Below are 13577 nucleotides of genomic sequence, written 5' to 3' on the forward strand. Positions count from 1 at the left end.
GTCGAACAAATCTTATTGCTATAAACTGACTTTGCAGTATATGTCTACAGTGGGAACACTTCAGTCAATCCAAATTTTAACTTAGTTTTGGAACTTGTTATATAGTTGCTGGTTCACCCTGTGCTCTTTAAATCTGAGTTTTGTCAACAACTTCTGTATTTACTGATTGTTGTCTTAGAGATGCTAACCGAAATTCCCAGTCTTCTCTACACAGATCCATTCAGATCTGATATAAATACCAAATGTAACTATCCCAGTCATGTCAGAGAATTTCTTTAGTTGCTTCTCTGCTATTGACTTCCTATCTTAACTTTAAGAAATAGTCTCTCAGTAAATTTTTGGAGAGAATTTCCCTCTAGGGAAACATTTTTGTTTACCCTCTGAGATCTTCCTTTTTCCCTCTGTTAGATTTCTTTTAGCCCAAGAAATCCTCACTGATTTTGTCATGAATAAAATATCTTCCTCTTTCCTTGTTCCACATTTGAAAGCTGTTAGTTCCAGATATATTATTCTGGTTCCATTTCTGTTTCCTTTCACATAAGACTAGTTTGGCCTTCAAGTTCTCCAAGTAGTTTCCTGCTTTTCTTCATTTGCTGATACTTTCTGGTTTTCTCACTGACATTTCTAAAGCTAAGTATCTATCGTGCTACAATTTTCTGTTCATGAGAGGTTGTAAATAATCGTATTCTACAATAGAACCTTCAGTACCAGAACATATTAGAAGTAATATATGCGTGATGTTTGGCAATTTATTTAATATCTTATGCCTCCAGTGACTCATATGTTAGATGGAGATAATAATAGTATGTGCATACTTCACAGGGTTCTTCTGGGAAATAAATGTGATAGTTTATGTATATCACTTGGAATAGTCAAGACATTTGAGACATTCACTAAAATGTCACTGCTAATATTACTATCCTTATTCAGGTGCTGTGAGGAGTAAATGAGATATTCCATGTAAAACATTTAGCATAAAAACTGGCCCATTATAAGTCCTTTATGAATATTAATTCCTATTATTAAAATTAAAAATACTTTGCCTACCATTCAAGGTCTGCAACCATTTCCAGATACCTCTGGCTAAAGTAACAGACACACACATTGAAATATTACCCTTACCCTCTCAAGTTTGTCTCATAGTATATTATAATCTGAGATCCAAATCACTCCTGCTCCTTTCTTTTTCTTTTGAGATATAACTGACCTATAACATCTTATTAGTTTTATTAGTTTCAGATGTACAACATAATTCAACATTTTTACATATCACAAAAAGATCATCACAATAAGTCTAGTTAGCATCTTTTACCACACATTTTTTTTCCTTGTGAATCATGCTTTCTTCTCAGTAATAAAATATAAAGAGGAAAAAAAAGATGAAATCCAATAATCCAAACTACTGGCTCTGTTATTGCACAGGCAAATTTCCAATATCCCCTAACCTACAGTGCTTCTTAATAAAATAGGTCAAAGACCACAGAGTGTTAAAGCCTCTTTCTCTACGCATAAAAAGTAGACCATGAGAAGTGGGGCAAAGTTGATCTGCATGGTAGATTCAATCCAGTTAGCCACTATTCAGTGCCTTGGAGTATTGAACATTTGATTAGCATCCAGTTTCTGGCAGGAGAGTTAATGTAATAGAACCCATGACCTTACAAGTCAGTGATCCTATCTGCTGATAAACACGCGTCCCAGTTAATACCCTAGATTCTAACCATTCAGATTACATTGCTCCTACTTTGTGGAAGAGTGAGGGGTGAGAAGACTATGATTATGTTCTTTTCAAAACTCTCCCTGTTCAGAATGAAGTAGATTACATTCCTTTTATTTTTATTTCTTATTTATTTTTATTTTTAGAGAGAGACAAAGTGAAAGTGGGAGATAGGGGCAAAGGAAGAGAGAGAAGCTTAAGGAGGTTTCACACTCAGCATGGAGCCTGACCCAGGGCTCAATCCCATGACCTTGGGATCATGACCTGACTTGAAATCAAGAGTCGAATGGTCAACTGACTGAGCCACCCAGGTGGCTTCTTTTATAACATAGGAGGAAAATAAGCATTCTTCTCAATATTTACCAGGTTATATTATAATCCTTTATTTCTATAACATATCTCACTATATACTTTATTCTTATGTCTTAGTAATTACTAAAGTATCTGGCCTATAGCAGAGAATCAATAATTGTTGAGGAATAAATAAATATATTGATGTTAAAATAGTCACAGTTTGCTGGAACCTGCTGTGTAAATTAATCAGGTTTTATCTTTTCAATTTCTTTTGTTCAAAAATTATTTTGCATTTTAAAATCTGTGGTAATGAACAAAGACCGTTATGTGGCTCACTGAAATTCTTTTAACTTTTAATCTGCTTATAAGTGAGAAGAGTGGTTTGTAACATCATTTAAGAATACTGTGAATTCACATCATTAACACTAAAAAGAGACCACAAGATATTAGATGGTTCATAAAATAATATGTATACAAGCATATGCTTTCTGACAAAGCCTTCAAATTAGGCTATACCAAACCACATTAATAAGAAATTTTGAAACAGAAAGGAGAATGCTGCAAACATTAGGAGGAGTTTTAGGTCTATAAAAATAGGTGCAGATTCATACACACAAACACAAACAAATCTACTTGACTCCTTATGTTCCATTTAAAGAAACTTCCTTAGACTCAAACTCTGTGAGAGTAAGCATGCTCAGATCAATCAGCTCCGTTCTCATTTTCTTTAAGAAAATCAACCTGTATGCAATAGATGCCCTGGTCTGCTGTCCACCAGTTTTTTAATGGGTTAGAAAATTTATTTAGTGTCCGTTGAGCCATATATTTCAAACTAATATGTATCACTAATAAAGATAATAATCTCTCCTCATGCTTTGTATCTATTAGTTAATTCCAAAACTATGTGAAAAGATTCATGCTTTTTGGAAACTTTTAGTATCTTAAACACATACAAATGCACACACACACATACACATACATATATTCATGTATATTATATGTTGTATATTGTGGTTGTGTGGTGTATGTGTGTGTGTGCCTATGCACACAAATACTTCTATTGAATTGATTTTATTATTTCTTAATTATTAAGGTATTCTACACCAAACTAAAATGTTTTTCTTTGGTTTTATAATTTTATTTTATTTTAATTTTTTTTTACATTTATTTATTTTTGAGACAGAGAGGGACAGAGCATGAACGGGGGAGGGTCAGAGAGAGAGGGAGACACAGAATCTGATACAGGCTCCTGGCTCTGAGCTGTCAGCACAGAGCCCGATGCGGGGCTCGAACTCACAGACCATGAGATCATGACCTGAGCCGAAGTCGGTCGCCCAACCGACTGAGCCACCCAGGCGCCCCTTTGGTTTTATAATTTATACTGTGTACTCAAAGCTTCAAAGCTTGCAGTCCTGTGGTGTGTGTATGCATGTGTGCGCGCACGTGTGTGTGTGTGTGTGTGTATTTTATATTCTGCAGTATTTTATGCTGAATTCTACTATGATTTCAATTAAGTTGTTTTACTTCAAAGTTTTTCAGAAATATCGTATACCTTAATTTTTTAAAACAGGAGAAAAGAAAGCAAAACCTGGGGTCCTAGTGGCACATTGGTGGTTGCTCTGGCAGGGTACCCATTTTGGTTTTTCTTCCTGAACATGCTCCCGGACTGGTGCTATTCTCCTTGACTGACCCCAGATGAACTTTCAATTTCTTCTATGGTCTATGCTGCTTGAGCAGATTCTGCTTTACTTATTCTTTCCCGGTACATCTCTTGTTTTTGATACATTATTAATATTAATATTGCATTATAAAAATTCATTGTTCTGTACAGTAGATTAGACATACCAACTAAGATTCTCTTCCAGACAGACATAAAATCTAGCAAAATAGGTTTGTTGCAAGAGCAAAAAACTGAACAAAAGTAGTATTTGTGCAGATAACACTGTCTAACTAAGTAACATAAAGTTGTATCCTCAGCTAAAAGGACTTTCTGCTTGTTTAGTTAAAATATCAAAGTCCTTAAAAAATAAAGTAAAATGAAATAAAATTAATAATCTCGTTAAGGATGGCAAATGCAAAGAGAATGATAACACAGATGATATTTAAATGTTTAAGTGGAAAATTTTATACCCTTCAAGATCTGTAGGTTTATGTGATATCTCCAAGAAAGGTGTGTTTTAAACATTTGGGGAATTTGTATTTAATTTGTAATAATTTAACAAAAAATTGGGCATTTATGTGATATTGCTAGTTTGAAAAAAAATTCCTAAGTTTACTCCAATTCCACCTTGATTCCACAGCATTTCATACTGTTTATTCCAGCCCGGATATTAACTTACTGGATGACCTGTAAGAAATTTTTAACCTTTCTGCATATGTCCAAAATAGAAATAATAATAATAATATTAGCATGCAATTAAAAATTCATGTCTGGGTATAAGCAATAAATAAGCTTATATTAAGCCACCAGGGACTGTAAAAATCATTTTACCCCAGCTTTTAAAAAACTCTGTGTTAGGGGGAGCCTGGGTGGCTCAGTCGGTTAAACGTCGGACTTCAGCTCAGGTCACACTCCATGAGTTCAAGCCCCACGTTGGGCTCTGTGCTGACAGCTCGGAGCTCGGAGCTTGGAGCCTGCTTCAGATTCTGTGTCTCCCTCTCTCTCTGCCGCTCCCCTGCTCATGCTCTGCCTCTCTGTGTCTCAAAAATAAATGAAAAACATTAAAAAAATAAAAAAAATAAACCTTTAAAAAAAAAAACTCTGTGTTAGGGTACCTGGGTGGTTCAGTCGGTTAAGCATCTGACTCTTTTTTTAGGCTCAGGTCGTGATCTTGCAGTTGGTGAGTTTAAGTCCCACATTGGGCTCTGTGCTGGCAGTGTGGAGCCTATTGGGATTCTTTCTCTGTACCTCCCACCCCATCAAAATAAATAAATAAGCATCTAAAAGTTCTGTGTTGATCTCAGGAAAAAATATGTAACGTACAGGAGAAGGATATAGAGCACTACAGAGAAGCCAGATACCAATATACTGTAAGTGATGTGAGTGTTTTAACCTCATGCATTGGTTTATGAACATGTAATGATGGCAAAGGAGTAGATCACATGTTGGGTTACTTGAAAAGATTAAGTAGGGGGCGCCTGAGTGGCTTGGTCAGTTGAGCTCTGACTTGGGCTCAAGTCATGATCTCACAGTTTGTGAGTTCGAGCCCCATGTCAGGCTCTGTACTGACAGCTCAGAGCCTGGAGCCTGCTTTGGATTCTGTGTGTGTGTGTGTCTACCCCTCCCCCACTCATACTCTCTCTCTCTTTCTCTCTCTCTCTCTCACACACACACACACAAGTAAGTAAACAGTAAAAGAAATTTAGAAAAAAGAAGAAAGAAAGAAAGAAAGAAAGAAAAGAAAAGAAAAGAAAAGAAAAGAAAAGAAAAGAAAAGATAAGGTATGAATTGCCCATGGGATCAACACCTGTAGGAAAGAGAAGAGGCAGAATTTTTTCAGGTGGAGAAACTGAACAATGAGGTCCAATGACAGTCAGCCAACCCCTAGGAGCTCTATGGTTAGAATGGATCTTCAGAGTTATCCTGAGTAGAAGCAAGAGGGACAGACTTTAACTTTTAATGTTTATTAGTTGTGGATACCTCCAGGAAGGCCGTGTGCCTTTGACTAAGGTGGCTCTCCTCACTGAGCCAATTCTTGAAATAGCTAACAGCTGAGGGGTGTTCACCAAGAGCAGGTCCAGAAGCTAGAGAAGAGTTCTTCTAAATAAGAATCTTGGTTTGCTGTACAATGTTCATGACAGGTTGGCTATAAGATGTTAATTCTTTTTTTTCAATGCTTATTTAGTTTTGAAAGAGAGAGAGAGAGAGAGCAAGCGGGTGAGGGGCAGAGAGACACACACAGAATCTGAAACAGGCTCCAGGATCTGAGCTGTTAGCACAGAGCTCAATGTGGGGCTTGGGCTCACGAATGGTGAGATCTTTACCTGAACTGAAATCGGATGCTTAAACAAATAAGCCACCTAGGTGCCCCAAGATGCTAATTCTTTATGAAAATCATATGGAGTGGAATTTCCCATAGTACAAATTAAAATCTTCTTAGGAAATCATAGGAAGAGTATGACTACGTGAATGACAACAATGACTTTTTTAAGTGAAGGTCCTAAAGGACCAAAAATAAACCATAAGTCTTAACTTATCTATAACTCCATGTGAAATATTTCAATATAAAGGACATATGTATATGCCCAGTATTCATATAGATATAAAGACATAAATAATGATAAATGGATACAGATACAAATCATTGCCATACTGGTCTGATCTGATATTTTAAAGGACCTAGTTACAAATTCTACTCAAGGTATAAATACTGGAACTCCCTTTATAAACAGTCAACATTAAAGAGCTTGTAAATTAACACAATGATAATTAGAAATGATTTTTCATTTGCAAAATAAGCAGTAGTAATATTATTCAGATAATAGAGAAATACTAGTAGAAATTTCCATTCTGATAAGAAAAGTGAAAAGAATCTAGTATACCTAACAGTCGACTTCAGAATGGAGTCCAAGGCTTATGACCCCACCCCTCCTTTGTTCAAATAATAGATAATTCTGTCCTCTGATACTCTCCAAAAGATAACTAAATGCTGAAAAGAGACCTTCTAGGCAAAGCACTTAGCTGGTTGTCTAAAAGGCAGAGAATAGAGGTTTCACCAGGTTTGCAGTAAAGGTTGTATGGATATGTCTAGGTCTTCATGTATGCACACATGCTTGCTTAAAAATCTGACAAAATTTGATTTGAGACTTTTTATTATAACATACCTTGTGGTAGCAAGATTTTTTGAAGAGAAAACATTCAGCTCCAACTCATGGGAAGCTACCAAAGGTTATTCAAATAGTCTCATAAATCCGAAAATCAAATTAGTTTAGGTCAGTTTGGAGTGCAAACTAACAAACAAATCAGATTGTTAACAGACTGAGTTAATATTTGAATACTAAAATGTAGAGTTGTTTTTTTTTTTTTTTTACGGAAGAATTGATATCAGAACTTCCATTATACACACTGACAGAAATCACAAAGCTATGTATTGCTGTCTTCCAATAAAGAATTTAAGGGACACTTACAGCAAAGTTAAGCCACACACGCACACATACACACGCGCACACACACACACACACACACACACACAATGGTTGGTGAAAAATAAGTGAAACAATCTGAATTCAAACTGTAGCTAAAGACTGGTGCCATTTTTTTTTTATAAAACATAGGGGGGAAATGCTCATGTGTTTCTACTGAATAGAAATATCTATGGAAAAGGAAATATGAGAATAATAATGGAGGTTATATTTCAGGGATAGGATTACAACTGTTTCTTTAATTCTTGTTTTCATGATTTTTATTTCAGAGTTTTCTTAGATGAGTAAGTATGACTTGTGTATTTTGTAAAAGTTATTGAATTTGAACTGAATAATGTATCTGAATTTGTTTTATTAATTAAACCATTGCCATCTCTTGGTCTCTCCCACTGACTTCACTAACGTTCTTATCGTTCTTCTAGACCTCTTCTAAAATTCTTCAGCTGTGTTCTAAAAGCTAATCACATTCATTTCCAAGCCTCACGTCCACTTTAATTAATCATCTCCTACTCTTTCATATGAACCCCTTATCAAAGCTGATCAACCCCTCTAGTTTCTTTACCCACCCTGCCTCCAATCCATATAAAACCATAATTCTTTAAAGCACACCAGTCAGGTTTCTTCCATTGTTCGAGGGGTACAAAAAACTACACATCAAATCATTCATGGTAAATTTGAGAATATTTACACCTGCAACTTTCTCTATTGTTTTCATACTCTGGAAAAAGAAGTTGGAAAGTTTCTGTATGTTTTATTTCAGGGAAAGTGAGAGTATTATTTAAAACTACATGGTTGACTTTTCTCGCCTTTACTTTTTTTTTTTTTTTTTATAGAAGAGTAAACTGAAAGTCAAAGAAATTATCTTACTTACTCATGTAGTGCTGGCCAAAAGCAGATTTTCTACTAAAATATTTATTGCCAATACTAAAATATACATTTTCATCTGGCACCCCAAATACAAGATGTTACAAGATAGTAAATCTAGATGTTAACAACATACAAGTATTTAATTAATTCAGGGCCAAACTATAAAACATTAATTAACAAAACAAATATTGAAAGTCATGTCCATTTTTGTAGCCTCTCTCTGTAACATTTTTGGCCATAATGGGTTTATTTAATTTCAGAGGCCATGTCTTGTTCCTCTTTTGTACCTATTTAGCACAATACCTAGTATATTTTTGTTCAATAAAAGATCAGGGAAATATTGAAAAATTGAGGAAATGAAAAAATGAATGAATAAATGAATGGGTGGATGTTCAAAACTATATAGTATATCATATATTCAGGTGTGTAATTGATTTGTATGACTCTTAAAAATTTTTTTAATGTTTATTTATTTTTGAGAAAGAGAGGGCGGGAGGGGCAGAGAGACAGACAGAGACAGAGGATCTTAAGCAGGATCTGCACTGACCGCAGAGAGCCAGATGCGAGGCTTGAACCCCCAAACCATAAGATCACAACTTGAGTCAAAGATGGACGCATAACTGACCCACAGAGCCACCAGGGTGCCCCTGATTTCTATAACTCTATCTTTTTAGGTGCTATGCTGACATCAAATTTCAAGGTATTTCTAAAATTAAGATACATTACAGAATTGTAATTACATTTATATTTGGTCTAAGAAAAAGAAAGTTAAATGAATAATGAGGATTATTTTTTCATCTTTCTTCCTATGTCATGAACACAGCTGTCACTGTGCTTAATTATATATCTGCTTGGTGTTCCTTATTCAGGAGTCTGAACACTGAATAACATGTGTGGTTCTAATGCATGCTTTATTTCTCATGATGTCCCCCTTTGATTAGAACCCCTAAGGGTAATTATGACAAACAACAGAACACTGTTTGAAAGAAGAGATTTTATCTGAGACAAAATGACAACTGGCATGTATTTCTAAATGGGAAAAAATAATTGAAAGAATAATGGTTGATAGAACATGTAGAACACATTTGAAGTGTTAATGTGCTCACATTGATAAACTACCCTTTCTCTTTGCTTTAGAGTATCCTACTTGATAACCTGTTGATGTGAATTGAGAGATAAAATACAAAAGTATCAATGGAGAGATGCTTTATAATATTAATACAAAATTAGATTTTTTGAATTTAGAAAAGCTCACCCAGATAAATTTTGTTTAAATATGTTTATCACTGCAAACAATATTTGGAACAAAATATGTGAAGCAGTAGGTATTCTGTGTAGACACAGCCAACTAATTTACACTAATCATGATAATTTTTAATAATTCTAAAAAAATACAGGCGACGTTTTTCCTTCCATTTCTAGAAATCACATTTTTTCCTGTATTTCAAGAATATCCAAAATACTATAGGATGGTAAGTAAGAATTGTATTATCAGTGCATAGTCATCTAATTTTTTTACCAAAATACTTGCATCATTTTAAGTATTTATGAGGACAATTATTTTATTTTGATTGTTATTGTGTGAATCACCTCAAAGTTACAGGCCACACAAATCAGTTACATGAATAAACTAGTAAATCCAGCATGTTTAGCTACATTATTAATAAGGTATTCCAACTCTTCTTAAGTTATTATTAGGTGTTATTCATTTTAACATCACTTAGAAGAGAAATGCATCATTTTAGAAAGTAGAATAGAAGAAGACGGATGGAGAAAAAAAATCATTCCAAATACCTATACAAATCATGATTATATGTAATTTCATTCTGTTTTACTTGTTTTATTATCTTTACCTTCGGACTTTAAGTGGCTACATGTACAACGGAAGGATGCTTCAAATTGTGGTTGATTGTAATGGTCAACTATCTGCTCTATCTACAGTAATGCTTCTCTAGTGGGGAGCAGTAAATATTACATCCCTCTTGTTACACATATCACCACTGTCTGTGCTACAATTCCCATTTATAATCTCTTAAGTTCATTGCACAGAACGCCACTGCCTCGGATATCCTACAGCATTCAGCCTAAGGTTCCTCATACATTGGAGCTCAGAAAATATTGAATACATGATTGACAAAATAAAATAATGTGCCATATTTTCACTGAGTTTTTGTTTTTATTTATTTATTCATGTAATTGTATTTGCAGAGAAGGAGAAGCAATACTATAAACTCTGAAAAGAAACTCTTTCTCCTTCTTGTCATAAATTTTATCTTTCAGTCCTTTTGGAGAATTTATGCATTGGAACACATCAAGTTATCACTTCTCCAGCATATTGTGTGAATTTATATTCCAAACTCTATATTTATTCCTCACAAGGCATACTATTAATTACATAAAAGATTCTATAACCCTCCCCAACACTTTGAGGTACCAGATCGTTCACAAAAGAGGAAAGACCACACTGGGAGATACTAAAGCTTCGTGCTAATAAGGATTAGTTTTAGCAGAGACTTTTTATTGTTCTCTTGTTCTAAACCACCCTCAAATGCAAGCAGTAGAAAAGTACAAAGGACAGAAACATTCAGAATAAGGAATGATGGTCAATCCACTAAAAAGGCAATATTTTAAGTCTAAGCCAGTGAAAGTGGATTATGTGAAGAAATGTAACCAAGTAGCAACTGCATATCAACTGAGATAGTTCTCATGAAGCAGATCGATAGACGCCTTCAATTTTCCAGCTTGTTAAGCCTGTTACTAAGGGTAATTTATTTAAATTCCTTAAAACTCAATTTCTTCTGTAGAATGGGATAAGTGGTAATAGTTGCTTCTTAGAGTTCTTGTTTGTCTTTATAGAATTGCATGAAGTAATGCATTATAACATAGTACTCATTACCAAAATAGTGTTTATGAAATAAAATCATTAGAATTATGAAGTCTCAGTAGCCTGAATTTTAAATCAAGTACAAACACAAACCTTGAGAATATCGTTTGAAGATTTCAATCATCAGGCAGACATGATTGAATCTATGCTATGGTGGGAAAAATATGGGAAGTGACATAAAAACTGAAACGGGAATCAAAAAATCATGTTGTGGTCCTAGATCTGATTATAATCAGATCGCTAACTTTGTGACCTTGAGCTAAGCTACTGAATGTTTCTGGGCCTCATGTTTCCCAACTTAAAAATGAGAAGATTGGCCTAGATGGTTTCTGAGGACATAAACACTTTCCAAATGCTAGGCTTTATAAACATCATTCTTGGATCATTTTCCCATGATGTCACTTGATACAATCACAGGATTGTGCTGGTCCCACAAATCCAAGAGGAGTGTACATAATCTGTAAGCTTGTGAGTAGGTTAGAACACAAGCAGAATGCTAAATCTCCTGCAAACTCCTCAGAGTATTCATAAATCTGAATTCCCTGGGCCAGTTAACATTGGTAAGGTTCATTCTGCTCTTTGCTTTCACATTGCTTTTTAATTCTCTCATCAAAAGAACCATTCTTCCTTGCCATGGAGAAGAGATGAGGTTCAATAATATTCCTTTATAATGGCTTTCCTTTCTCCAACAGAAAAAGCCCTGGAATTTCAGCAAGAATAGCAGGTTGTGGAAAATTGTTTCTGTAAATATAAATATCTGGGGGAGAGAAACATAATTATTTGCCCTTTACTGTGTAAAAAAAAAAAATTTTAAAACTGTGGTCTTTGTAACTTCTCAAAAGAACCTTAAAGCCGTTTCCAGAAACAAAAAGAATGAGTAACATAAGATAGGTGCTCTATAATCATTTTAAGATGAAAAAAGGGGATGTAAACTGCTTAATAAATTCTTATGTACATGTATACATTTTAAAGTTTTTTTTTTAAGTATGTCTATCCATATTATGTTAGTTTGACCCAGATATTGAGCAACAGGAGTATGTTAAGCTTACCTCTACTGGTCTGAGCTTTTTATTTTAAAACTATGCAGGAAAGAAAAAAAAATGCAGGAAAAATCTTCCACAAATAAAATAAAAGCCTTAAGATGAAATGCAAAGACATTTATGATACTATGTCAGGTCTAACAGCACCAAAATATCTAAAGACTCAATTCATGCAATATGGCTGCTATGGTATCTACTGCATGTTTCTCATGTTCTTATGTTGGTTTTGTTTTGTTTTGTTTTTACCTTATCTCCTTTCCTCTCACACTTCTTTTTATTTTTTGTTTCTACTGTGAAATGATTTGCTCTGAATACTTTTTCTATGTAACGCTTGGATTTTGCTCTACTCAACTTCCTGAAAAAATTCCTTGTATGTCTTATGTTAATCAAACCCCAGACGAGAGATTTGATTGGATAGATTAACAGAATTTCCAAATCGGTCTTTCTCATAAAGCCACTGGCCTTCCTTTTATTTAACGTGACTTTTGGTCAGGCAACAATCTATAGTACAATCAAGTCTGAGGAAATCCTTCTGGAAATCAAATCCAAGGCATGGAAACCCATATTTAAGGAACTGCATCTGAGCCCTTGACCCAAAAGGGAGCCACAGGTGCAACAAGAATGTACAAGACCATTCATCATACACTACTAACGCAGAATCTCTTTTTTAATAAGAAAAGTACTAATGATTACTTTTAAAATATCTATGTGAACGTGCATACAACATACATACAAACATATATACTATGAACATTTATTTATATATTTAAGATGATGACAATTGTTGATGACATCTATTTGCACTTGATCCATTGATAACACTGTGTATTTTATCAATAAACAGATAGTTGGACAGATAGAATGAATAAGGAATAAAATAAAATAGCAGTGTTCTTAAAAATCTCCAATGTTACTTAGTTTTCTATACTCACATACATCTCATTATGTTCAACAGATAATTCTTGGAAAGCTAAACTTGAGGTGTTTTTTTTTTCTTTTCCTTAGGGTGTGACTTTAATTTCATTTATTCACTAACTGGTTTCAAAAGTCATCACCACGTTGATCAGTCACTATGGTGAAATGTTGTAGTGCTTTATGTGCCAAAGGGTAATATATCACTTTTTAAATTAAAGCATACATTTCTACAAGTACCTAAAAATACGCCCACAAATACACTATCAAGGGCAAAATAAATTCTTAGCAATTGCTTATTAAGTAAGAGTTGTCTGTCTTACTCATCTTCATAAAAAATATGCCCCTTCTTTCTACCGGCCTCATAACAAGTTTTTTTTTTTTTAACAAGATTAATCAACACCATTTATGCAATTGAACAAATCAGCAATGATATTAATCCAACCTTTCAAGAATATTGCCTAAACTACTGAATCAACCAAAATGTATTTAAGCTACCTATTTAAAATGTCCCAGCCATTGGTTAGTAAACAGCTTACCAGTTCTAACTTTGGTGTCTCCTCTCTGATTCCCATGATAGTATCTGTAGAAATGCTACTTGTTCTGTTTGCTTTATTTGTAAATACTTAGAAGCCCAAAAGATCACTGTCTTTTCTGTTATTTCTATCAACCAAATGTTAAGACAGCTATAATACACTAAGAATGGCTTCTATGTAAAGCATCA

Source organism: Leopardus geoffroyi, chromosome B1 (genome assembly GCF_018350155.1).
Source record: "Leopardus geoffroyi isolate Oge1 chromosome B1, O.geoffroyi_Oge1_pat1.0, whole genome shotgun sequence".
Classification (NCBI taxonomy): Eukaryota; Metazoa; Chordata; class Mammalia; order Carnivora; family Felidae; genus Leopardus; species Leopardus geoffroyi.